The sequence below is a fragment of the Nomascus leucogenys genome, chromosome 9 (assembly GCF_006542625.1).
Source record: "Nomascus leucogenys isolate Asia chromosome 9, Asia_NLE_v1, whole genome shotgun sequence".
NCBI lineage: Eukaryota > Metazoa > Chordata > Mammalia > Primates > Hylobatidae > Nomascus > Nomascus leucogenys.
In genome coordinates this window covers 30755556-30782763 of record NC_044389.1, presented here as the reverse complement: position 1 = coordinate 30782763, position 27208 = coordinate 30755556, and the positions used below count along the sequence as shown (strand labels likewise).

Genomic DNA, 27208 nt, shown 5'->3' with positions numbered 1-27208 from the left:
GCATCACTCGAGGCTAGGAGTTTGAGACCAGCCTGGACAATGTGGTAAGACCACATCACTGCAAAAAATAAAATTAGCCGGGTGTGGTGGCATGTGCCTGTAGACCTGGCTATGGTTACACCACTGTAATTGAGCCTGGGTGACAGAGAGAGACCCTGTCTAAAAAAAAAAAAAAAAAAAAAAAAAAAAGGAACCTTGAGGTGATAGAATTAAAGTTTTTTTTGAAACAGAAAGAAAACGAGGGCTTTGGGCAGGCCATGGATGATTCATTTGTATACACAGATTTGAAACTTTTTACATGAAATAGTACAGTAAACATTTAAAAGATAAATACTGCCCAGGAATACTGTTGCAATACTGTAGTAACTGCAACAAATATTACAGGAAAAAAATTAATACTTTCAACATAGAAACGGTTTTTGTCAGACAAGAAGGATATCCTTAACACAGATTTTTAAATGGGCAAAGGATAGGAATAGATAATTTGCAGAAAAAAGAAAATAGCCTGTATGGAAGGAAGGTAGAAGAATAACCTTATAGTATATAGTTGAAAAATGCAGATTTAAGAAAACAATCAGATACTTTTTTTCCTAGGAAATTGGCAACTTTTTTGTAAACTTTTTTGTGTGTTTTTAAAATCACACTGTCAATTCTGACAAAAGTAGAGGAGTCAGGCACTCATATTCATATACTGCTGCTGAGAGTGTAAATAGGCACAACCTTTCAGGATGAAGATATTGCAAGCCCAAAAGATGGTCATGTTCAAATTAATAATTATTTTCCTAGGAAGAGCGAAATCAAAGAGATGTACAAAGACGGTTACTACAGCTTTATTTGTCATGGTGAAAAAAAGGGAACAACCAAATTTCCCAATATTACCGGGATAGTTAATTAATGGCTTATCCATATAATGAGATAGTATAAACCACCAAAAAAGCATTTGCTCAAAGAATGTTTGATTACGTAATTCCAATTTTGTAGATAAACAGCAGAGGGAGAAAAAACTGACATAGGAAACATTCCAAATTTTAATGGCACTCAATTGGTAGGATAACAGATGATTTATTTTCTACAATGAAATATTGCTTTGGTTATAAGAAAAACAACAGCAACAACATACTTGGTATTTATACCAAGCAAAATGTACATTTTTGTCATTTGGCCTAGAGAAGAGACATGTCTGCTCAACAATGAAGTTATTTCCATGAATTCTGGCATATTGGTTAAGAAGGACTCAGGGAATCCATCTAAAGCTCTTGGTCTACTCCTGGTGGTCATAATAGGTACTCAATAAATGTCTGTTGTGCATGTCTACAAGGCCCTCAAGTCTGATGAGGATGGCTTTTCAATTCTTACTACAATCTGGGTACGACTTGTCACAGATACGAGGATGAGGGATGGTGTATGTTTTTGATTTTAGAATAGGAAAAAAGCCATTTAGTTCTAACACTGTTTATTCATAAGTCCAAGGGAGGGAAAAACTAATTCCATTTTTTTCTTGAGAATATCTGCTGGATTTCCATTAATAACCCTAGGCAAAGAAGTTATTTCATAGGTTGTCTTTAAATGATTTTTTAAACTAATTTAGAACTCACGTAAGTTTCATTCTATTTTTTTTTAACCTACAGAAGTGAGTGCCTGCTTACTGTTTTTCCTGGTTCTGCACCATAAACGCTGATTGGACTATCTTACCCTATCTTTACAATCTGATGGTTAAGGTTCTTATTCCTGTTTTACAGAAGTAGGCTTAGAAGTCAAGTTAATGAGTGATGGATTGGCTCTTTGGGCACCGTTTGTTGGAATTCAGGTTTTCAGGCTCTTTCTGGGCTATAGACTTTATTCCAGGCTACCTTGTAGCAATTTGTGAGTCCAGTGTCATGTTCTGCTGAGACCCAAAGATCCGGAGCAGCTTAGAGCTGTAGCTAGATCACCAATGTACTCATCACAAAGCATAACTTGACTCTCAACCCTGGTACTAAATCCCTTTCCCCTCTGCCAGAAGGTCTACCCCAATGGCAGGGTAGAAGAGAAAAGATCTTCCAGGACATCAGAGATGGCATGCCGCACAAGAGGAGAGGAACAAGGTCACTGTTGTTATTTGTTCAGAAAGAAAAGATGGTAAAACTCGGTTACATCTTGCTCAACTGATTTTCTCGGCTTGCAAGAGAATTAACAGACGCTAGGCTTAAGGGAGTTAAGAATAAATCAAGACGTGAACCATTCCAATGTAGCTACAGTTTCTGCATTAATGGGATCCTTCTGACAATGCCACAATGGAGAATTATGGCACAGAGCCTGTTCAGTCATAAACCTTATTCCTATACCTTCCTTTCTTACTGGTAATTTTATGCAGCAGGTTGAGAAAGCTACTTTATTCTAAGATAGACTGTATACCAATAATTTTGATAACCTATAATGAGTTCTGTGATGTCTTTTTCTTCTTGTATCTTTTCCTTCCTACCTTGATACCAGTAATTTATAAGGGATCTATATAGTTTGAATGTATTTGAGTGACTTCAATAATACTTTAGTTCTACTTTTTGATGTGACCCAAGGAAGCACCAGTAGGTCTCAGGCATTCCCCTGTGTTTTAGAAGCCTTAAATCAGTGAGATGAAACCCAATGTCAAGAATTTGAAGCAAATTAAGGTATGGAGAAAGAAGGTAAAGAAACCATTGGGTGGTTTGGCTGGAGCATAGTAATTAATTGGATATTTTGGTTTCCAAACATTTGAATTACAATAAAAGGAAATTTTGCTGTGTTATTTCAGTTTTCAGTAGCAAAGAAATGTTTGTATAGCCAAACAATAAAATTGACATATTTCAGTGCCTTTAAAAAAATAAATGATGGTTTTAACCTCATCTCTGACTAGCTTATAGTGCCTCATTCATTCATTCATTCAATGAATAAAACAAACACCAATTCAAGGAAATCTGTATAACAAATGTTTGTAAACTTTATGACCTGTCCTTTGTTTTCTAATTTACAGAATAAAATCTAAGTAAATAAAAATTAGGGACAGTCTCTTAAAAATTTCTTACAACTTATTGGTATGTGATAGGGTTCTTTTAATTTGATGGTTGGAAGATTCTTGAAAATAGAAGTAAAAATTTAAGCTTTCTATTGTTTATAGTTCAAAAGTGTGTGCACATGTGTGTAACACGAATATACACATTTCTCTGATTCCAGAGACAGCCCTTTATCCAGCTGGCTAGAGTAGCCCCTATCAGCCCCCAGTCTCTATTATTCTGTTGTAATTTCCTCTTCATACTTCTCACCACCTGACTTGATATTAGTTATGTTTTTGCTCATTTCTCCTTTCCCTTTGCCTTCACTGGAATGGCAGCTCTGTCACGGCATAAGTTTTTGCCATTTTTCCTGCTCAGCACCTAGAACAATGTCTAGCCTGTAACTAGCCCTCATTTTCATTTATATGGAATGAATGAATAAACAAATAAATCAGTTTTCTGCCTCTTATCAGCTGTGTGGAACCAGACATCTCCCCTCCATTATGAGCTCCCTAAGTTATTCCTGGAATCTCAGGGACTGGCATCTTCTGCTGGACCTCTGACACCCAAGAAACCATGGGTGGTAGGGAGAGGCTCCTATGAGCTGCTGCCAATGTCTGTACTGAGGCAGCCCCTCAGATCCCAAGCTAAGGTCACTGATGTATGTTCACAGCCAGATGCTGCTGCTTCTGTCATGGAAGGATCTTCACCAAAGTTCACTCTTCTGTAAAACTGTGCTATGATGTGGGAATAGCACACACCCCCCCACACACCCTCACACATACACACACACACACAGTCACACACATATGCACAAACACCTGTTACCTTCTTTACCCAGACCCTTGGGCCAGAGCAGCCTTGTGCCCCCATTTTTTTTCTTTTGGTGAAACTCACTTTCTGGCTTTACTCTCAGGAGCAGGGCAAGGAGTTGGGGGAGGGAGGACTGGAGGTGGGGTGGGAGGCTTAACTAAATCTGAAGTTCCGAGTGAGGAAGGCTCCCCTCCAACACAGAGGCATTCTTCTGACTTAGCTAAACAAGCTTCTGGCAGGAAAAATAATTTCCCTGGCACAATGTGGTACCTTATGCCAATTACCTCTGTGAGGGTCCGCCCACTGGCCCTCCAGGCCATCTGGACAAAAGGGATCCCTGAGGGGATCTCACTGTGGCCACAGGCTAGGACTCCTGCTAGACGGAGATAAAGCTTTACCACTTCCCTTCTTCTTTGTTCTGAACTGTACTCTAGAACGATCTGTAAGAAATGTCCTAATGGGTAATTGCTCTCTCCTCTCCCTCACCAGCCCGCCCCCCCACCCTAAACACACACACATACACACACTGGGAGGCTCCACAGGGTTCACCACGGTATGGATTCTCACGGGGTTTTATTTGGCTTCTTGGCCAAATAAGCTGATGCAGGTACTTGTTGGATAACACTGTGGGGTGGGTCAGTAGCAGGCTATGTGAGTCAGGCTCCCAGTTTTAGAAAAGGAACCGGCAGTGCCTGTTGACATGCCCTCATACCAGGTATACTCCTTGCATATTATCAAAGCATATCCAAAAACCCATTCTTGCTTCCAGAGCAAAAAGAATCAGAGAGCCTCTGCTGGTGAAGGAAGTTCTGTTCCAGAAGGCTGTGTCTGTCATGGACCCAGGCAGAGGAGAACAGGAGCCTCTGCCAGAAGCCAGGCCAAGCCAAAGAACAGGAATCAGAGGACAGTCTCCTGATTATTTAAACACAAAACAGGAAGGAAGGAACCCTCCACTGTCTTGGCCACCATTGTGACCACTGCCCATTATGTTTTCAGATTTATGTGGTCAAATAATGATTTTAAATGGAAAATCTTAAAGATAATATGTTTTATTTTGGAACTATTCCACATGTTGAGGAAGAATGAAGGAAGGGGAAACAGAATCAGACTTCTAAAGAGTGGAAAGGTGATATCTGTATCATATGACCAAGCCTGGGGAAAAACACATGAGCCACACTCACTTTTTGAAAATCTGATCCTTATTGTTAAGGAGGGTGACTATAATTTTAGAAAGGAAAAGATGAATGGAAGACTGTCTTGGCTTTGAAAACTCATTTCTATTTTTTGTCCAACTGAATCACTCTGATAAAAGCGGCCTGAGCATCACAAGACTTAACTAACCTTTATGTCATTTCCCCTCCCACTCTGTTCCCAAAATGGCTGGTATTTTTTTATATTCGTTTTTATCTTGCTCCAAACAATATGTAGTTTCTTCTCATTGACATACAGTCTATCAACTCATGAATTATTGCTGATTCGTTTGCATGCGTGTGAGCTGCTCTCTGCTCCCACCTTTGCACTATCAGATGGAATTTTCCACGTATATGTCTTAGCCTCCTGATGCTCATGAATGTCAATGTGGGAGCCATGAACTGTGCCATTATTGTTCTTGTAGTGTTTAGTTAGCCTCAGAAGCTCAATTTGTGTGTATGTGTTTTTTTTTTTTATTTCAATAGGTTTTGTGGGAACAGGTGGTGTTAACTTACATGGATAAGTTCTTTAGTGGTAATTTCTGAGATTTTGGTGCACCCATCACCCGAGCAGTGTACGCTGTACCCATTGTGTAGTCTTTTATTCCTCGCCCCACTCCCACCCTTTCCTCCGAATCCCCAAAGTCCATTGTATCATTCCCATGCCTTTGCGTCCTCATAGCTTAGCTCCCACTTCTGAGTGAGAACTTACAATGTTTGGTTTTGCATTCTTGAGTTACTTCACTTAGAATAATGGTCTCCAGTTCCATCCAGGTTGATGTGAATGCCATTATTTCGTTCCTTTTTATGGCTGAGTAGTATTCCATGGTATATACATACTACATTTTCTTTATCCACTGTTGATTGATGGGCATTTGGGCTGGTTCCATATTTTTGCAATTGCTAATTGTGTGAGAAGCTCAATTTAAAACCTCATTCCCTTCAAGTTTCAGTTTCCATTTAGGAAGTACTTAGATTGATTTTGGTGATCTTTGGTTATATATTAGTTATTTTCAGTTATTTTGTTTTAACATAAAATACCACCACCAACTGGTTGGCAGTACTACCAGATAATGTAGCTGATGGAGCCATTCATTCTAGATAAAATTACTGTGATTTGGGCACAGCTCTGCAGATGTGAAGTGGGAAATTCCTGTGGAACTTGACTGGCATATGCAGTTGCCCTTAACAGGTTTCATTGCGATAAACCCCTGTCTTTTGTATGAATTCAGGCACATGTCTGTATGCAAAGTCTCATTTATATCCTGCTTTACCATTTTGGTTTTCAACATGGTAAGAGCAAAGGGTGGCTATCTACAGGCTTAGTTTCTCCAGCTGATTTTCTGTCTCCTCTTTCTCACCACTTCTTATTAATTCATTAGCAGCCAGTACAGTAGAAGTCACCTTAGCTTTCTGTTTCCCTTTCCCACCAGCAGCCTCTTCACATCTCCTTCAATACTCACCAGCAAGCTTCTACCATGTATGTCACAGAATATAAAATCTTAATGTTCATCAGTGAATTATTCATGATTTCTATGGCCCTGATTTGTGTAATGACTGCTAATGCTTTCAGAACATTTGATCTTGACAAGGTGAAAAATCGTGCTGTTTTAAAAAAGTTTTCTAGAGTAGTTGCTAGGATTTTTTTAAGCACACCTATCTTATATGCCAGGAATTCCAAAGTCAAAATGTACATAAACCATTAGATTGTAAGCATCTAGGAATCTTTAGAAAGAAGTTTGGAGGTCAAATGCAGCCATCTATCCAATATAGACTCCCTTTTCCAGCATCCCAGACATAGAGTCCTTTGGCTGCAGACGGCCACTCCTGATGAGAGAGGGAACTCTCGGGTCACCAGGCTGCCCACCTTGGTTGTTGGCCATCTGGGATCCTTCGAGTAAACTTGGGCTAGCTTCTTACTCTGTTTCTTTCTCTGAAATAGTGATAATAATAGTAATAGTAGCAATAGCAATAATAGCACTAGTAATACTAATAGTATTTCCTCATAGAATTGTTGTGAGTGATAAATAGTTGATACATGCAAAACCATTTGGACAATGCCTGGCAAGAGCCACATGCTCAGTCCCTGCTAGTTGGTAATACTGGCCCTGTAGGCAGAATTATAGAGTAGAAGAAAGCAGATAGACCTGAGTCAGACTGACAAGATATGAGTCCAGAATTTGTCAATACCTAGTCCTGTGAACATGGAAGTTAAGTTGCTTGATATTTTCTGAGCTTGAGTTTCCTTGACTGTAAAATGAGGATAGGAAGTCCATTCCTAGTATGTACTTGCTGTAGTGATATAGTTTGGATATTTATCTCCGCCCAAATCTAGTGTTGAATTGTAATCTCCAGTGCTGAAGGTCAGGCCTGGTAGGAGGTGTTTGGATCATGGGGGAGGATCCCTCGTGGCTTGGTGCTATCTTCGCAATAGTGAGTTATTGCAAGATCTGGTCACTTAAAAGTGTGTGGCACCTCCTCCCACCCCCACTCTCTCTCCTGCTCCTGCTTTCACCATGTGAAGTGCCTATTCCTGCCTCACCTTCTGCCATGAGTAAAAGCTCCCTGAGGCCTCCCCAGAAGCAGATGCAGCTGTGCTTCCTGTAAAGCCTGCAGAACCATGAGCTGATTAAACCTCTTTTTAAATAAATTACCTAGTGTCAGGTCTGTCTGTCTGTCTTTCTTTCTTTCTTTCTCTTTCTTTCTTTCTTTCTTTCTTTCTTTCTTTCTTTCTTTTCTTTCTTTCTTCTTTCTTTCTTTTTCTTTCTTTCTTTCCTTCTCTCTCTTTCTTCCCCTCCCTCCCTCCCTTTCTTCCTTCCTTCCTTCCTTCCTTCCTTCCTTCCTTCTTCCCTCCCTCCCTCCCTCCCTCCCTTCCTTCCTTCCTTCCTCCCTCCCTCCCTCCCTCCTTCCCTTCCTTTCTTTCCTTTCTTTCACATGTTCTGTCACCCAGACTAAAGTGCAGTGGCACAATCCAATATGGCTCACTACAACCTGAGCTCAAGTGATCCTCCTGTCTCAGCCTCCTGAGCAGCTGGGACCACAGGTGTATGCCACCATGCCCAGCAACTTTTTGTAATTCTTTTAAAGATGAGGTTTCACCATGTTGCCCAGGCTGGTCTCTAACTCCTGAGCTGAAGTTATCCACCGCCTCAGCCTCCCAAAGTGCTAGGATTACAGGCGTGAGCCACCATTGCTGGCTGATTTTTGTATTTTTTGTAGACACAGGGTCTCACTATGTTCCTCAGGCTGGTCTCGGACTCCTGAGCTCAAGCAATCATCCCGCCTTGACCTCCCAAAGTGCTGGGATTACAGGCATAAGCCACCGTGCCCAGCCCTCGGGTTTCTCTATAGCAATGCAAGAATGGCCTAATACATGTAGCAAGCAATCAGTAACATGCCAGGTTATTTAAGGGGTAAGCAAAAATTCATGTAAGATGCCTGGTACAGAGTAGATGCACATTAAACAATTATGATTAGTCACATGCTTAGTTGAAGAGATTAGAAAAAGGATATGCTTGCTTAAGACATCATAGCCGTGTGCCTGTCACATTAGTACATATTAGATGACTTTGGAGAGTAATTCAGGTTTGGAAATTCTAAAAACCAAAGAAAAGCCATCGTAAGATCTTTGCAAATCTAGAGATTGAAAATCTTTTACAATAACCCACTAGAATGAATAAGATGATGTGTGTCAACTCCAAATTTCTAGTAATTTCAATGACAGCAAAACCGCACTGGTTCATATGAGCCAGAAGAAAAGGCAAATCAGAATATTTTTTAAGAAAATTCAAACTTTTCATTCCAAATATTACAATATCCTCCCCCCACCCCTTTCTTGTAAAACCTAACTAGCTGAAAGAATCATTGTTAGGTACCTTTTCTGCAGGTAGAGAAACACCTCAAGTGGAGTGTAGGGGGGACGATCAGCTTCTTCCCAGCCATTGACCGCAAACACTCCAGACCAGCAAGTCTGGAGGCCCCAAGAGCAGGCTCTCCAGAATCCTCCAATGTGACAGGCATGCTCCCCAGCTTACCACCTCTAAAAGGTATCTGTCCCTGGCAAAGATGCCCCTATGAAATTAATTCTTCACTTTACCTTGAATGATTCTTTGATCATGGATTAATGAGATGGTGACTAATGGCAGCCCTGAAATTGCCTGTTTTAATGAATCAAAAGGAATTATTTTTAATTAGTACGCCAATTATCTGTATGTAAATGATGCTCTCTGATGTGCTTAAGGCTTCTTGAAAGATTTATTTTCTTAATTCTGTTAAGACTCTTGTTTACAATGCTGTTGTGTTCTCTATGAGAAATCCTTTGCTAAGTAGAGGTATATTTCCAGCCTTTGTGGAATAATCCAGTTTTAGCAAGATCATCTTGACAAGGGCATTTACCATATTTAGAATAAATTGCAGGGCAGTGGGTTTGCCTAGCCGAACCTAAGCCTGCCAGTGCCACAGCAAGAACGCATTTTAATGTGTTGCAGAGCTGGTTCTCTCACCCAACCCACTGCCCTCCTCAAAGACACTCTGGTGTACAGCTCCCTCCTCCTCCTAATTTTAAGGCTTCAGGGTGGAGCGGGGGAAGGATACCTGCTGAACTTTGCCAAACCACCTTGAGCAGGGCTATAGGCCCCTGGGCTGGTATAATCCAATAGATAGACTTTATCTGGATGACAGTGTACTGTTAGTGATGAGATGAAGCCAAGACCTGGCATTTTAGGATCAGTAGATTTGAATCAAAGGACATAATCAGATCATGTGCCTTAGCCCCAGTACCTCTCAAAGTGTTTTCTCTCCTGAATCTTTTTAAGTTGCTCCCTGAAAAGCAACTTTTGACTCCAAAAGTCTGACTTTGTTGAACAGGTATGTTTCTAGGGTTGTTTGTTTGTTTGTTTGTTTTGAGTCAGAATATGGCTCTGTTGCCCAGGCTGGAGTGCGATGGTGTGATGTTCGGCTCACTGCAAACTCCACCTTCTGGGTTCAAGTAATTCTTCTGCCTCAGCCTCCCAAGTAGCTGGGATTACAGGCGCCCACCATCACACCTGGCTAATTTTTGTATTTTTAGTAGAGATGGGGTTTCACCATATTGGCCAGGCTGGTCTCGAACTCCTGACCTCATGATCTGCCCACCTTGGCCTCCCAAAGTGGGGTTTTTTAAAACATGTTCCTTTGGGTGCTTCCCCCTGCCCCCAGTTTTCTTTCTTTCTTTTTTTAAATCATCTAAGATCATTTTTCACCCACCCAAAGGCCTTTTTTAGGTTTTCTTTTTTTAGCCCGTGTACCAGAATAGTAGTTTCAATGTTGCCAACTGCAAAAGGACCTAGTCGTTGTGGATGCTGCTGTAAGCTATTTCTAAGAACGAACTAAATGATTCTGGAAAACTAGTACATGGAGTAACTCACATATTTTCATGGAAAGCAGGAAAACCCCTTTGCCCCAGTGTTCCAGCAGCTGTCAGATCTTCTATTCATAAGCAACAATTATCCTGGACTTGAGAATGGAAAGAAAAAAATTATATTTGACTTAGTAATTTTCAAAGAGTAAATTATAATAAATGGTGTTAGGTTGTTCACTCCACCTTTTAAGCAGTAGTTATGTAGCAGTAGCTCTCCCTGTACCACAGGAATGTTCCCATAAACTTGGATAAACTACATAGGAAGTAGCTCACATTTTCATCTGCACAGTTTATCAGTCAACAAGTGTTCGCTGAGTTCCTTTTGCCTAGCACAGCCCTAGCAGCTGCATAAAATATCTGCGCAGCATGTAAAGACATTGCCTCCTACTTCAAGTCATTCGCCCCATATGGGAGAAGCAATGTATGAAGCATTGAGGGAATAATTAAGGCAACATAGTGATATCTTGGTAAGTTGTCATTTGTCTACACAGCGCCTTTCAGCACACACGAATGATTCTCCTTCATTTTCTTTTAAGAAGCAAGTATTAAAAGTGCTGCAAACTTGTAACTGCTGGACTTGATCATCTTTATTCATTAAAAAAAATTAAGCATTTACTACTAAAATTATTTTGTGTAGATGTAGGCACTGTTCTACAACAAATAATTTTGTAGACCACTAATGAAATTTCAGAGAAGGATATATATTTGTACGTGTGCTTAATTCCTAATTATATAGACTTTGGGGTAGTTCTGCCTATTGTGTGACCTTTTATGTTTAACTACATCACATTTTCTATTTCTGACTGAGCCTACGTGACCAAAATTGTGTCAGTTCAGCATAAGTGGTGCTCTGCTTTCTAACCTTCCTAGGCCTGTGTATTTCCTGCCTCATGATTTATTAACAAGTACTTAGGTCATTTAGCTGAATTGTGGAGCAAGAGAGTTAGGCTAAGATTTCCTGATTGCCAAGGTTTTGGTTCTTTGCTTCCTACATATTAGAGATTCTGTTAACTACTATGACATGCACATCTTACCATCATCAATAATGCTCTAGAGACACTGCCTCTTTCTTTAGATTTAACACCTACGTTGTGTTATCTTTTAATCAAGTTCTTAAATGTGATAGGAGAAAAAACAATGGGTGATAAATGCTTCTGCATGAATAAAAATTAACTGCACATATAATGAATACAACTTATTTTAAAATGTCTTCAGCAGCAAAACATTGTGTTGGTTAAAAGTTACCAGGCTCAGGTTAAATGGGTTTTAATTAAAAATTACAAGCTCACCCTACCCCAAAGCACTACCACATGCAACTCTAAAAATACCAAACGGATGAAAACCTTAAAATTGTTCAACAGCTCCCCCTAGCATACATAATTTCAGGCTGTCAGACTAGAAAGCAAATTCGAGTTGTCATTTTTTACATGTCTAGTTACATGGGCACCTTCTTGACATTATTCCTGAATTGAATGTCTGAAGGTAATTATAAGCAGAGAATAGTGTAATCTAGCAAAATGATTTCTTGTGAAAATATTTTCAAAATGATTTTATTGAACTCTGGCTATCCTCTATCCATTGTCTCTGCTTTGGTTGGCTGGTTCAAGGAGATTTCTGTTTTCTTTTGGAACAAGCCATCTAGGAAAGAAAATACAAGGTTGGGAGAAGTTCTTAAAGAAGATTGTGGAAATCTACAAGGTGGACGGAGAATATTTAACTGTCTGGTGAACTTTAGGAACACTGTCTCAAGGGTTTGGGATCTTGAGCAGTTTAACCAGTCTTTGACTTAGTTTCCTCCCCTATAAAATCGAGAAATGGTCATAGTATTTGTATCATAAGGCTGTTGTGGTTAATGTGCGCAAAGCGAATCCTCAGAGGTGATCAACAGTCATTGTTAGCATTATTTCACTGTGGATGCTTGAATGAGGTCAGGATCTACAACCTGGGCTCTGACATTGGAGATACCTGAATTCAAACCCTCTGAGAGACCTTGGGCAAATTGCTGAAACTTGGCTTCCTCATTTCTAACTAGAAGTAATAATAACAACTACTGCTTACTACTCTAGAATTAGAATATATATGCAAAGTACCTAGACTGGACTAGGTAGAAGAGATAAAACACAGCTGTTGGTCTTACAGAATAATAATAATAATTCCCTTTATTTACTTATTTATTTGTTTTGAAACAGAGTCTTGCTCTGATGCCCAGGCTGGAGAGCAATGGCGTGATCTCAGCTCACTGCAACCTGCGCCTCCCAGGTTCAAGTGATCTCCTGCCTCAGCCTCCCAAGTAGTTGGGACTACAGGAATGCACCACCACGCCCGGGTAATTTTTGTATTTTTAGTAGAGACCAGGTTTCACCATATTGGCCAGGTTGGTCTTGAACTCCTGACCTCAAGTGATCTGGCCTCAGTCTCCCAAAGTGCTGGGATTACAGGTGTGAGCCACCACACCTGGCCTAATAATAATAATTCTCTAAGGCTAAGAGAACAGGAGACAATAATACTATAACATTCTGTAAATTGGAAAGCTGAGAGAGTGAAGTGTTGCATTTCTTAGCAAACTCAAGAAAGCCAGTTATACATAGAATGAACCAGAGGCTCAGGAATTGCTAGCACTAGGGATCTCTGGAAACCTTAGCTGGGGTCTTTTCTAATTCGGCCATCACAGGACACAGCAAGTCACCTCTGCCATGTTTCACCTGCTGCTTACATGGCACACAGTCCAGAATTAGGTGAGGTTTGAAAATTCACCTGTTTTCATTCTACTGCCTACAGAAGTTCCACAGTAGAAAGGAAGGAGACCTGGATCAAAGGATAGGCTTTAATTATGCCACTAACAGTATGAGCTTCATCAAGTCCTTTACTCTCTCTAGACGTTAGTTACCACTGATGTAAAATGAAGGGCTAGACTAGACTACCCTGAAAAGTGCCATCCTTGCTGTCAAACCTCATGATGTTAAAACAAAAAAGTATTTCAGGACAAGACTCTGAGGTTGACCTGGTTACTTTTCAGAACTGTGTGCACACACGTATGCACACATATAATAAATTTAGAACAGAACAATATTATATTCTGATATTATTCATGAGGATAATTAATAGTATCTAAGAATTATTGAATATCCACCATGTTCCAGGTGCTTGCACTATCTTACTTAATCTCATTTGACATAATAATAGTGTTTTATGAGAGAGATTCTGTTATCTTCAGTCTACAGATTAAGAAACTAAGGCTCTAAGAGTTTAAGTTACTTACAGACTTTACAAACATTGCGTGGCAGAGTCTAGCTTTTAAAGATCTGGCCACCTTCAGAGCCCTGGTTATCTAGACCTCACCATGCACCTCTTTTCTGAACTCTGGTGCTTCTCCAGAAAGATCATCATGCTCATTCCAGTTCCTATGGTTGCTTTCAGTTTGTAGTATGACTTTATTACCTCCAACTGGCAAATTAAGTGGGGTGTCCCCCTGTAAAGTGGATTGGCATTGGAGTTATAAACAAGCCAAGTACCATATTTCTCTCAAAAAGTTGGTTTGTTCTCAATTCTCAAAGTCCACAGGCATATAAAAGGCCCTGCATGTGTGAAATTGCACATTATTTTTTTCCCCATTCTTTTTTTAAATTTTATTATTATTATACTTTAAGTTTTAGGGTACATGTGCACAATGTGCAGGTGTGTTACATATGTATACATGTGCCATGTTGGTGTGCTGCACCCATTAACTCGTCATTTAGTGTTAGGTATATCTCCTAATGCTATCTCTCCCCCCTCCTCCCACCCCACAATAGTCCCTGGTGTGTGATGTTCCCCTTCCTGTGTCCATGTGTTCTCATTGTTCAATTCCCACCTATGAGTGAGAACATGTGGTGTTTGGTTTTTTGTCCTTGCGATAGTTTACTGAGAATGATGGTTTCCAGCTTCATCCATGTCCCTACAAAGGACATGAACTCTTCATTTTTTATGACTGCATAGTATTCCATGGTGTATATGTGCCACATTTTCTTGTTTTTATTATTATTATTATTATACTTCAAGTTTTAGGGTACATGTGCACAATGTGCAGGTTTGTTACATATGTATCCATGTGCCATGTTGGTGTGCTGCACCCATTAACTCGTCATTTAGCATTAGGTATATCTCCTAAAGCTGTCCCTCCCCCCTTCCCCCACCCCACAACAGTCCCCGGAGTGTGATGTTCCCCTTCCTGTGTCCATGTGTTCTCATTGTTCAATTCCCACCTGTGAGTGAGAACATGCAGTGTTTGGTTTTTTGTCCTTGCGACAGTTTACTGAGAATGATGGTTTCCAGTTTCATCCATGTCCCTACAAAGGACATGAACTCATCCTTTTTTATGGCTGCATAGTATTTCATGGTGTATATGTGCCACATTTTCTTAATCCAGTCTATCGTTGTTGGACATTTGGGTTGGTTCCAAGTCTTTGCTATTGTGAATAGTGCCACAATAAACATACATGTGCATGTGTCTTTATAGCAGCATGATTTATAGTCCTTTGTGTATATACCCAGTAATGGGATGGCTGGGTCAAATGGTATTTCTAGATCTAGATCCCTGAGGAATCGCCACACTGACTTCCACAATGGTTGAACTAGTTTACAGTCCCACTAACAGTGTAAAAGTGTTCCTATTTCTCCACATCCTCTCCAGCACCTGTTGTTTCCTGACTTTTTAATGATGGCCATTCTAACTGGTGTGAGATGGTATCTCACTGTGGTTTTGATTTGCATTTCTCTGATGGCCAGTGATGATGAGCATTTTTTCATGTGTTTTTTGGCTGCATAAATGTCTTCTTTTAAGAAGTGTCTGTTCATGTCCTTCACCCACTTTTTGATGGGATTGTTTGTTTTTTTCTTGTAAATTTGTTTGAGTTCATTGTAGATTCCGGATATTAGCCCTTTGTCAGATGAGTAGGTTGCGAAAATCTTCTCCCATTTTGTAGGTTGCCTGTTCACTCTGATGGTAGTTTCTTTTGCTGTGCAGAAGCTCTTTAGTTTAATTAGATCCCATTTGTCAATTTTGGCTTTTGTTGCCATTGCTTTTGGTGTTTTAGACATGAAGTCCTTGCCCATGCCTATGTCCTGAATGGTATTGCCTAGGTTTTCTTCTAGGGTTTTTATGGTTTTAGGTCTAACATGTAAGTCTTTAATTCATCTTGAATTAATTTTTGTATAAGGTGTAAGGAAGGGACCCAGTTTCAGCTTTCTACATATGGCTAGCCAGTTTTCCCAGCACCATTTATTAAATAGGGAATCCTTATCCCATTTCTTTTTTTTATCAGGTTTGTCAAAGATCAGATAGTTGTAGATATGCAGCATTATTTCTGAGGGCTCTGTTCTGTTCCATTGATCTATGTCTCTGTTTTGGTACCAGTACCATGCTGTTTGGTTACTGTAGCCTTGTAGTATAGTTTGAAGTCAGGTAGCGTGATGCCTCCAGCTTTGTTCTTTTGGCTTAGGATTGACTTGGCGATGCGGGCTCTTTTTTGGTTCCATATGAACGTTACAGTAGTTTTTTCCAATTCTGTGAAGAAAGTCTTTGGTAGCTTGATGGGGATGGCATTGAATCTATAAATTACCTTGGACAGTGCAGCCATTTTCACGATATTGATTCTTCCAACCCATGAGCATGGGATGTTCTTCCATTTGTTTGTATCCTCTTTTATTTCATTGAGCAGTGGTTTGTAGTTCTCCTTGAAGAGGTCCTTCACATCCCTTGTAAGTTGGATTCCTAGGTATATTATTCTCTTTGAAGCAATTGTGAATGGGAGTTCACTCATGATTTGGCTCTCTGTTTGTCTGTGATTTGTGTACAAGAATGCTTGTGATTTTTGCACATTGATTTTGTATCCTGAGACTTTGCTGAAGTTGCTTATGTGCTTAAGGAGATTTTGGGATGAGACAATGGGGTTTTCTAGATATACAATCATGTCATCTGCAACAGGGACAATTTGACTTCCTCTTTTCCTAATTGAATATCCTTTATTTCCTTCTCCTGCCTGATTGCCCTGACCAGAACTTCCAGCACTATGTTGAATAGGAGTGATGAGAGAGGGCATCCCTGTCCTGTGCCAGTTTTCAAAGGGAATGCTTCCAGTTTTTGCCCATTCAGTATGATATTGGCTGTGGGTTTGTCATAGATAGCTCTTATTATTTTGAGATACGTCCCATCAATACCTAATTTATTGAGAGTTTTTAGCATGAAGCATTGTTGAATTTTGTCAAAGGCCTTTTCTGCATCTGTTGAGATAATCATGTGGTTTTTGTCTTTGGTTCTGTTTATATGCTGGATTACATTTATTGATTTGCATATGTTGAACCAGCCTTGCATCCCAGGGATGAAGCCCACTTGATCATGGTGGATAAGATTTTTGATGTGCTGCTGGATTCGGTTTGCCAGTATTTTATTGAGGATTTTTGCATCAATGTTCATCAGGGATATTGGTCTGAAATTCTCTTTTTTGGTTGTGTCTCTGCCAGGCTTTGGTATCAGGATGATGCTGGCTTCATAAAATGTGTTAGGGGGGATTCCCTCTTTTTCTATCGATTGGAATAGTTTCAGAAGGAATGGTACCAGTTCCTCCTTGTACCTCTGGTAGAATTCGGCTGTGAATCCATCAGGTCCTGGACTCTTTTTGGTTGGTAAGCTATTGATTATTGCCACAATTTCAGAGCCTGTTATTGGTCTATTCAGAGATTCAACTTCTTCCTGGTTTAGTCTTGGGAGGGTGTATTTGTCGAGGAATTTAACCATTTCTTCTAGATTTTCTAGTTTATTTGCATAGAGGTGTTTGTAGTATTCTCTGATAGTAGATTGTATTTCTGTGGAATTGGTGGTGATATCACCTTTATCATTTTTTATTGCATCTTTTTGATTCTTCTCCCTTTTTTTTTAGGCTTGCTAGTGGTCTATCAATTTTGTTGATCGTTTCAAAAAACCAGCTCCTGGATTCATTAATTTTTTGAAGGGTTTTTTGTGTCTCTGTTTCCTTCAGTTCTGCTCTGATTTTAGTTATTTCTTGCCTTCTGCTAGCTTTTGAATATGTTTGCTCTTGCTTTTCTAGTTCTTTTAGTTGTGATGTTAGGGTGTTAATTTTGGATCTTTCCTGCTTTCTCTTGTGGGCATTTAGTGCTATAAATTTCCCTCTACACACTGCTTTGAATGTGTCCCAGAGATTCTGGTATGTTGTGTCTTTGTTCTCATTGGTTTCAAAGAACATCTTTATTTCTGCCTTCATCTTGTTATGTACCCAGTAGTCATTCAGGAGCAGGTTGTTCAGTTTCCATGTAGTTGAGCGGTTTTGAGTGAGTTTCTTAATCCTGAGTTCTAGTTTGATTGCACCGTGGTCTGACAGACAGTTTTTTATAATTTCTGTTCTTTTACATTTGCTGAGGAGAGCTTTACTTCCAACTATATGGTCAATTTTGGAATAGGTGTGGTGTGGTGCTGAAAAAAATGTATATTCTGTTGATTTGGGGTGAAGAGTTCTGTAGATGTCTATTAGGTCCTCTTGGTGCAGAGCTGAGTTCAATTCCTGGGTATCCTTGTTAATTTTCTGTCTCGTTGATCTGTCTAATGTTGACAGTGGGGTGTTAAAATCTCCCATTATTATTGTGTGGGAGTTTAAGTCTCTTTGTAGGTCACTCAGGACTTGCTTTATGAATCTGGGTGCTCCTGTATTGGGTGCATATATATTTAGGATAGTTAGCTCTTCTTGTTGAATTGATCCCTTTACCATTATGTAATGGCCTTCTTTGTCTCTTTTGATCTTTGTTGGTTTAAAGTCTATTTTATCAGAGACTAGGATTGCAACGCCTGCCTTTTTTTGTTTTTGATTTCCTCCATCCCTTTATTTTGAGTCTATGTGTGTCTCTGCACGTGAGATGGGTTTCCTGAATACAGCACACTGATGGGTCTTGACTCCTTATCCAATTTGCCAGTCTGTGTCTTTTAATTGGAGCATTTAGCCCATTTACATTTAAAGTTAATATTGTTATGTGTGAATTTGATCCTGTCATTGTGACGTTAGCTGGTTATTTTGCTCGTTAGTTGATGCAGTTTCTTCCTAGCCTCGATGGTCTTTACAATTTGGCATGTTTTTGCAGGGGCTGGTACTGGTTGTTCCTTTCCATGTTTAGTGCTTCCTTCAGGAGCTCTTGTAGGGCAGGCCTGGTGGTGACAAAATCTCTCAGCATTTGCTTGTCTGTAAAGTATTTTATTTCTCTTTCACTTATGAAGCTTAGTTTGGCTGGATATGAAATTCTGGGTTGAAAATTCTTTTCTTTAAGAATGTTGAATATCGGCCCCCACTCTCTTCTGGCTTGTAGAGTTTCTGCCGAAAGATCCGCTGTTAGTCTGATGGGCTTCCTTTTGTGGGTAACCCAACCTTTCTCTCTGGCCGCTCTTAACATTTTTTCCTACATTTCAACTTTGGTGAATCTGATAATTATGTGTCTTGGGGTTGCTCTTCTCGAGGAGTATCTTTGTGGCGTTCTCTGTATTTCCTGAATCTGAATGTTGGCCTGCCTTGCTAGATTAGGGAAGTTCTCCTGGATAATATCTTGCAGAGTGTTTTCCAACTTGGTTCCATTCTCCCCATCACTTTCAGGTACACCAATCAGACTTAGGTTTGGTCTTTTCACATAGTCCCATATTTCTTGGAGGCTTTGTTCATTTCTTTTTATTCTTTTTTCTCTAAACTTCCCTTCTTGCTTCATTTCATTCATTTCATCTTCCATCACTGATACCCTTTCTTCCAGTTAGTCGCATCGGCTACTGAGGCTTCTGTATTCTTCACGTAGTTCTCGAAACTTGGCTTTCAGCTCCATCAGCTCCTTTAAGCACTTCTCTGCATTGGTCATTTTAGTTGTACATTTGTCTAATTTTTTTTCAAAATTTTTAACTTCTTTGCCATTGGTTTGAATTTCCTCCTGTAGCTCAGAGTAATTTGATCGTCTGAAGCCTTCTTCTCTCAACTCGTCAAAGTCATTCTCCATCCAGCTTTGTTCCATTGCTGGTGAGGAACTGCGTTCCTTTGGAGGAGGAGAGGTGCTCTGCTTTTTAGAGTTTCCAGTTTTTCTGCCCCATTTTCTCCCCATCTTTGTAGTTTTTTCTACTTTTGGTCTTTGATGATGGTGATGTACAGATGGGTTTTTGGTGTGGGTGTCCTTTCTGTTTGTTAGTTTTCCTTCTAACAGACAGGACCCTCAGCTGCAGGTCTGTTGGAGTTTGCTAGAGGTCCCCTCCAGACCCTGTTTGCCTGCGTGTCAGCAGCGGTGGCTGCAGAACAGCGGATTTTCGTGAGCCACGAATGCTGCTGCCTGATCGTTCCTCTGGAAGTTTTGTTTCAGAGGAGTACCCAGCCGAGTGAGGTGTCAGTCTGTCCCTACTGGGGGGTGCCTCCCAGTTAGGCTGCTCGGGGGTCAGGGACCCACTTGAGGAGGCAGTCTGCCTGTTCTCAGATCTCCAGCTGCATGCTGGGAGAACCACTACTCTCTTAAAAGCTGTCAGACAGGGACATTTAAGTCTGCAGAGGTTACTGCTGACTTTTTGTTTGTCTGTGCCCTGCCCCCAGAGGTGGAGCCTACAGAGGCAGGCAGGCCTCCCTGTTCGAGCTTCCTGGCTGCTTTGTTTACCTAAGCAAGCCTGGGCAATGGCGGGCGCCCCTCCCCCAGCCTGGCTGCCGCCTTGCAGTTTGATCTCAGACTGCTGTGCTAGCAATCAGTGAGACTCCGTGGGCGTAGGACCCTCCGAGCCAGGTGCGGGACACACTCTCCTGGTGTGCCGTTTTCCAAGCCCGTTGGAAAAGTGCAGTATTAGGGTGGGAGTGACCCGAATTTCCAGGCGCCATCTGTCACCCCTTTCTTTGACTAGGAAAGGGAGCTCCCTGACCCCTTGCGCTTCCCAAGTGAGACAATGCTTTGCCCTGCTTCGGCTCAGCTCGTGCACAGTGCGCTAAACCGACTGTCCTGCACCCACTGTTTGGCACTCCCTAGTGAGATGAACCCAGTACCTCAGATGGAAATGCAGAAATCACCCATCTTCTGCGTCACTCACGCTGGGAGCTGTAGACCGGAGCTGTTCCTATTTGGCCATCTTGGCTTCACCCACCGAAATTATACATTATTAAGGTCCTGCATATTAAACCTTCGCAGGATCTGTAGTTTTCCATTGTGACCAAACTTACACGGATCACTGTTGTTCAGTAAATTATGTGGCCAATTGTCTTTGGGACTGCAGACTATTTATAAATCTACAAGTAAATATTTTAACCAATCTGTGTCTGTAAATTTTCTGTTTAATGTTGATTTTGGAGCATAAAAATAAGGAGAGGACATTTAATAGATGGAATGAAAGAGATATATTAAAAGGGGAGGGGAAGCTTAGGGGAGGCTGGGGGTGAGAACTCCTTCCAACTTTTGTTGTACATTGTTTAAAATTGTGGATTAGGGTTATGAATGCTTTTGAGGAAGTTCTCAAGAGAAGATCCCCCAGCAAAGTAGGGAAGGGTACTCCCCGAGAGGAGCTGAGGTGCCCAGGCCAGCTGCTATACTGGCACTGGGAGGAGCCCCACGTTCTGCCACCCCTGCCCCCAGGTTGGCTGCATATGCCAGGGAGTAGTAGAAGTTCCCTGCTCAACAGGAAATGACTCTTTCCCTGCCACAGTATGGGCCATCTGCTGCCCTTTTGGTTTGCTGCCTCGATTTTGCAGGTTGGAGACATTAAGGTGTGAAGAAACCAAGTGACACACTTCAATTCAGAGCCTAAGGAAGGGTAGTGACACATGTCAAACATCTGCTGTGTTCAGCACAGTCCAGGGCGTGCCATATATATGAACTTGTTGTTCTCACCTCAGCCCTGAGAGGTGGATGTCAGTGTGTCTTTGGATGGCAGGCATTAAGAGAAGAGTTCTAACACACAGCCTCAGGTGCTTCCTCTCCATGGTGGGTTTCTTCTGCAAATCAAGACTGCTTCCCTGGTGTGCCGTAAAACCACCAGGTTGGTCACAGCTCTTTTGGGGCATAGTATGTAAGGGAAATTTCACCCATGTGGTAGCCAAGAAGTGTTAAAAAGGACAAAAAGTCAGAAGAAACCAAGCCATCTGGGACTACTAGATGATTCCTGGCAGGAAAGGCTGGCTGGTGTTGTGATGCTGCTCTGGAGGCTGAGCTATGAACAGCTCAAGGTGAAATTTTACAAAGACTAGAGTCTCACATCCAAATGCTCGATGAAGTCAATGTGACAACAGCTGCACCCAAATCTGAGGGGCTGTCTTGTCTTCTCCATCCTATTATACCATCTCCTGTTGTCAGTGGCTGCAGAAATAAGTCCACCTTCTCTGTGAATCAGTGTCCAGATGGCAATCCAAAGACTGTGGAATATGACCTGGGAACTTGAAGAGATGGGAATATCGTCTGTGTACAGTCTAACCATCTGAAAAACATCCCTGAGAAACACAATCAGGTGGCACAGTACTATGAAGTATTCCTTCCACAGTCTCCAACAGAGCCCTGCCTTCTGCTTCGTGAAGGTCGATACTGGTGTGAGCTCACAGTCCGCACCAATAGCCTAAGGCACACAATGGCTGTCATCACATTCCATCCCCAGGAATTAAGTCCAGAGGAGCTCCATGTTCAGAAGGAGACTGTAAAGGAATTTTTCATTAAAGGTCCTGGAGCAGTCTGTGACTTGACTTCACTTGACTTCCAGGAAAGCAGGACCCGTTTCAGCCATCATCAGTCCGCCTACCAGCTCTTATTTGGAGAACCTCATATCTTTAAAGATCTCCTGGGCTTGAAGGTCTGCATCTCTCCAGATGCCTTTTTCCAGATTAACACTGCTGGTGCAGAGATGCTATATTGGATTGTGGGGAAGCTGAGTGGAGTGAACTCTAACACCATCCTCCTCGACATCTGCTGTGGAACCGGTGTGATCAGCCTCCCTCTGGCTCAGCTACATCGCAGGTCCTTGGGATTTTGTTGGTGGGGCAGGCAGTGGAGGATGCCAGGCAGACTGCAGCCTACAGTGGCATCACCAGCTTTGAGTTTCATACTGGTCAAGCAGAGATTTTTCCAGGGCTGCTAAAGTCAAAGGAAGATGTACAGTTAATTGTTGCTATGTGAACCCAGCCCATGCTGAACTGCATTACAAGGAAGTTCAAGCCATTTGAAACTTCAAGGCCCTCCGCATACTAGCTTTTGTTTCCTGCAAGCCCCATGATGAAACCACAAGGAATGAACTACACTGAAAGTTCCAGGGGCTAATCTTGAGACAACCAGGCATGAAGACTGAGCTTTGAAATTCCAGAGATGACCTCAAGGCAGTTAATCCACAACCCAGCCATTGTTGAGATGGCACCCAGCTGCACTCCAGGTGCACCGTGACTGAAGACAGCCACCAGAACAAGACACCCAGACCTTGTACTCAGCACACTCCTGCACACCTCCCATTCCATGTTCACCATTTTAAAACCCTCTCTCTAGCCTAAAGTTTGAAGTGATTCCCTTGAGGCTAGAGCCCAGGCATTCTCCTATCTGCCAGCATTTGACAGCGACTTTCCTTTTACCACATACACACACACAAAAATTGTGGTAAAATATACATAATATAAAATTTATCCTCTTAATCATTTTTGAGAATATAGTTCAGTGGCATTAAGTACATTCATATTGTTGTGCAACCATCGCCACCATCCATCTCCAGGACTTTTTTCATCTTGCAAAACTTAAACTTTGTACCCATTAAACACTAAGTCCTCCTTCCTCCCTGTCCCCGGTCACTGGCAACCACCATGCTACTTTCTGTCTCCATGAATTTGACTACTCCAGGCTGCTGTGCGTTTTAGAGAAGTTCTTAAATGATACTATGAGTATTATAAGATATTTATTAGCATTACAACCTGAAAGTCTTATGGTGAAAACATTTCAAAACATTTCAAAGCTATTTAGAGTAAAATGATGCATGTTAAGCTCTTTTTCCTCCTTGAAGTAACTTAAAACCTATTTTTTAAAAAACACCCTGAGGTTCTTATAACTCAGCTTAAAAGTGATAGTGCCCATGCACTGGGGTGACTGCTGTTTCTTGCTCTCTTTTTCTCCCATGGAGCCACAATCACAATTTTAGTCAAGGTTACAATGAAAGCACCACTCCTTCCCTTTGATGGTCCTCCATTCTTGTGCCTCAGCTCCAAAGGTCATTCTGCCCTTTCTGTGCCCAGCTTCATTCTGAGTGGGATTAATGTTGCTGAACCGTGTAGCACACAAGTAAAGGAAGACAAATGTTCATTCGTTCTTTCTTCCAACAAACCTTTATTGAGTGCCTACCGCATTACCTACTATATACAAAGATGAATAAGACATGAACACCGTCTTTAGGGGCTTGCATTTTATTAGGTTGAAGCATTTAAAGGAGCCTGTAGTAAGAAGAGACAGATATGTAAACAGATAAGCCAAGGCATTGGGATAAGTCTCTGCCAATAATAGGGAGGGTGACAGTGGTTCTAGCCAGGACAAGAGGGCATCAGCATGGTGTTTTCTTTTGCTTTTCTTCACAAGCCTGATGGAGTGTACCATGCTACCTTGACTAGCTTCTGCAGTTCCTTTTCATAGTCTCTGGAGGAACTGGAGTTGTTCCAGTGATACAGAGCAGTAGAGCAGGTGGTGGTTTGCTAATTTGGACAAGGAAGCAGCAGTTCCCATTGCCACTTGCTTCTCATTTCCATCATCAGTGGTCATTAAATGAAAGTGTGCACATTTTCTAGAGCGTGGTTGAAAGTCCTTTTGTATACAGATAAGCTAAATTCTGTTACTTGCCTTACACTTTGTTAGAGGCTGAACTTTTCTTTGGAAGGTTAAACGAGGAAATACTCATTCATTTCTGGATTACAGTATTCTCCTTTCAAATAAATTACCTAAATAGACAACTACTTAATTTGGAGGAAAAAATAAAATTAAACTGCAGACTGGGTGCAATGGCAGGTGCCTCTGGTCCAAGCTACTTGGGAGGCCAAGGATGGAGAATCACCTGAGGCCAGGAGTTCGAGGACAGCCTGGGCAATATACCAAGACTTCCATCTCTAAAAAATAAAATAGATAATAAAACTTTGTACCGGACAGAATGATGATAGAAACTGGTTGTGACAGGGTGGTACTATTTTGAAGATTGGGGCCAGGGTTGTCAGAACAGTGAGCTAGGGTTGGTAAAGGACTTACTGTTGTCAGTTCAGGAAGAGGTTACCGTGCTGCGGAGAGGACTATGGCATAGCCATATGTCCTAAGCCAAAGCCTACAGAAGCCAAGAATTTAGGGCCCTTTAACTGAGTCTTCAAAAAGTAGCATGGACACTGCAGTCTGGTCTATCCAAATCGTCCTCGAAACTGCAGTTTCCTCTTGACTGCAAATAAATAAAGGATATTTATTTGAGGGAAAAGCTGCCACTTAGTTATGTAGTATCATTCTGCCTTGGTCACCCTAGAACAAGGAATTAGGTAGAGGTGGCAAACAAATTTTATACTATATTAAATAAGATTTAAATATATATTTTTCAGGCACAACTTTATTTTTTTATTTTCGCCGTGTTTTTAAATCAGTGAAAGACACTGGATCCTAGAAGCTGCAGTAATCTAAGTAGCTGCAAGTTTGTGCGTATATCCTTTTTGTTTTGTTTGTTTGAATGTTTAAATAATGTTTAATAAGTTTAAATTATGTTAAATATGCTGAAATGTGTTAAATGTTTATGTTTAATTTGTTAAATATGTTTAAATTATAATTTTGTTTAAATTATCACACTGCTGCCACAGCCCCCTTGCGTGAAATTCTGCACTATACATACTAATTGTAGTAAAGTTACCCCTGTATCCCAGGCAGGGAAAACAACTCTAGAAGATAATTTTCACTGAAGTCTAACCAAACTTCATTCAATGGATTCTGATAAGATTATAAATGACATGAAAAATAATATTTTAACATCAGGTCATCAATTTAAGAAAAGGGTATGCTTAGACACATTTTTAAAGTTTTTAAAAAGTAATATTCTACCCTCCTATGGTCCTCAGAATTAAAGCATAGTGAACAGGAAAGAAAAGGAAAATAATGCAACCGAGTGCTAAGGCAGAACATCTTGCCAGATGTAATGAAGGTGGTGTATTCACAGTCCTGGGTTGCTTAACGACCGGGAAGCGTTCTAAGAAATGCATCCTTAGGTGATTTTTGTCGTCATGTGAACCTCATAGAGTGAACTTACACAGGTTCTACACACTTAGGCTCTATGGTATAGCCTGTTGCTCCTAGGCTACAAACCTGCACAGCATGTCACTGAGCTGAATCTTCCAAGCATTTATACACAATGATAAGTATTTGTCCATCTAAACATCTCTAAGCATAGAAAAGGTACAGTAAAAATACAGTATTATAATCTTAACGAGACCCTTGTCATATATGCAGTTCATCGGTGACCGAAATGCTGTTATGCAGCATGTAACTGTGTTTAACAACTGGCTCTCCCTGGTATCAACGCCGGCTATATGTATTACTTGGTCAACTTGAATGACCTTTCAGAAGAATTTTGATTGCCTTTCAAGTGGGCTTTATCTTACCAGTTATACCTGGTCCCTCTACCCCCTGTTATTTGCTGGAGACACTTCATCCCTTTCCATGACTTGCCTGGCTTTGACTTGCTTTGGGCTGGAAGAGGCAGCTGCTGTTTCTCATCTATGGCCATTGGGGGATTTCCAGGGTTCTTGCCCTGTCATTAAAATTGTGTGTCCCTTCCAGACCTCTCTCATCATTAGATATTGGAACATAAGGGGGGAATTTAAAAATATGTGGACTGCTCTTTTCCTCATCCTCTTTAATTTATATAGATTTGGCCTTTTTAAGAATGTAAAATATTTATTGAAAAAGATGGACATGCAGAGTTTCTATCCCGTTGGCCAGTAACTCTATGGCCTTGTTTCCTTGATGTTCTTCTTAATGTTCTCAACTGTGGGAATGCTTACCTCGTATAGTTGTTATGAGGATTGAATGATAACAGTTAATACAGATAACAGCAGTAATAGTAATGGCTGGCATCTATTGGGCTCTTACCACATGGCAGGACTTGTGCCTGGCATTTCATCTGCATTAACTCAGTTAATGCCCACAGGCCTTAGTCAGGTGTCTGGCTCTTGGGAAGGGTGCTGTCAGTGAGAGCTATTATTTTTGTTGTTATTGTGTTTATGATTACAAGAGACCATAAGAGACAAGGAATCAAAAGCTGTGTTTCTCCATTATCGGATTATCAAGGGAACATCAGTGAAGAATATACATAAGACCTCATGTAAGGAACAAATTAAGCACGATTGTGTCTGTATTCTAGCAGTTTATCATTTACAACATACAACTCTTTGAGAAAGGAGGTGTAGGAAGAAGGAGTGAGGGAGCAAGAACATGCATGTAGGTAAATGGACCAGTATACATGCTGTTCTGTTCTGTTTTGTAATCATGTTTTCTGGAAAATGACCGTTAGACAGCAGATGTAGCACTCACATTTGTTGAGTTTTCATTTCAGCAGTTTACTGAAGTGAAATTTAGAGAAATGGGATAAAGTCTCTAACATTTCTAGTAAGTTCTATCAATCAGAAAACCCTGGAGTTTGGTAAAGTCATTGTTGAAGATGATCATCGGTAAAAGTTTCTACTGCATTATGGTATAAGCCAGGATCCAAGCAAGATTTTTTTTAAAAAAATTATGCTTCAGGCTGGGTGTGGTGGCTCACGCCTGTAATCCCAGCACTTTGGAAGGCC

The 27208-nt window shown here is 40.9% G+C and overlaps 1 protein-coding gene and 1 pseudogene across 2 annotated transcripts in view; both read left to right on the top strand.

The window, feature by feature from the left end:
• C9H1orf21 (chromosome 9 C1orf21 homolog) overlaps positions 1-27208 on the top strand; it is a 254983-nt gene that overhangs the window by 171447 nt on the left and 56328 nt on the right. The gene's annotated exons all lie outside the window — the stretch shown is intronic.
• LOC105738752 lies at positions 21093-22987 on the top strand (annotated as a pseudogene).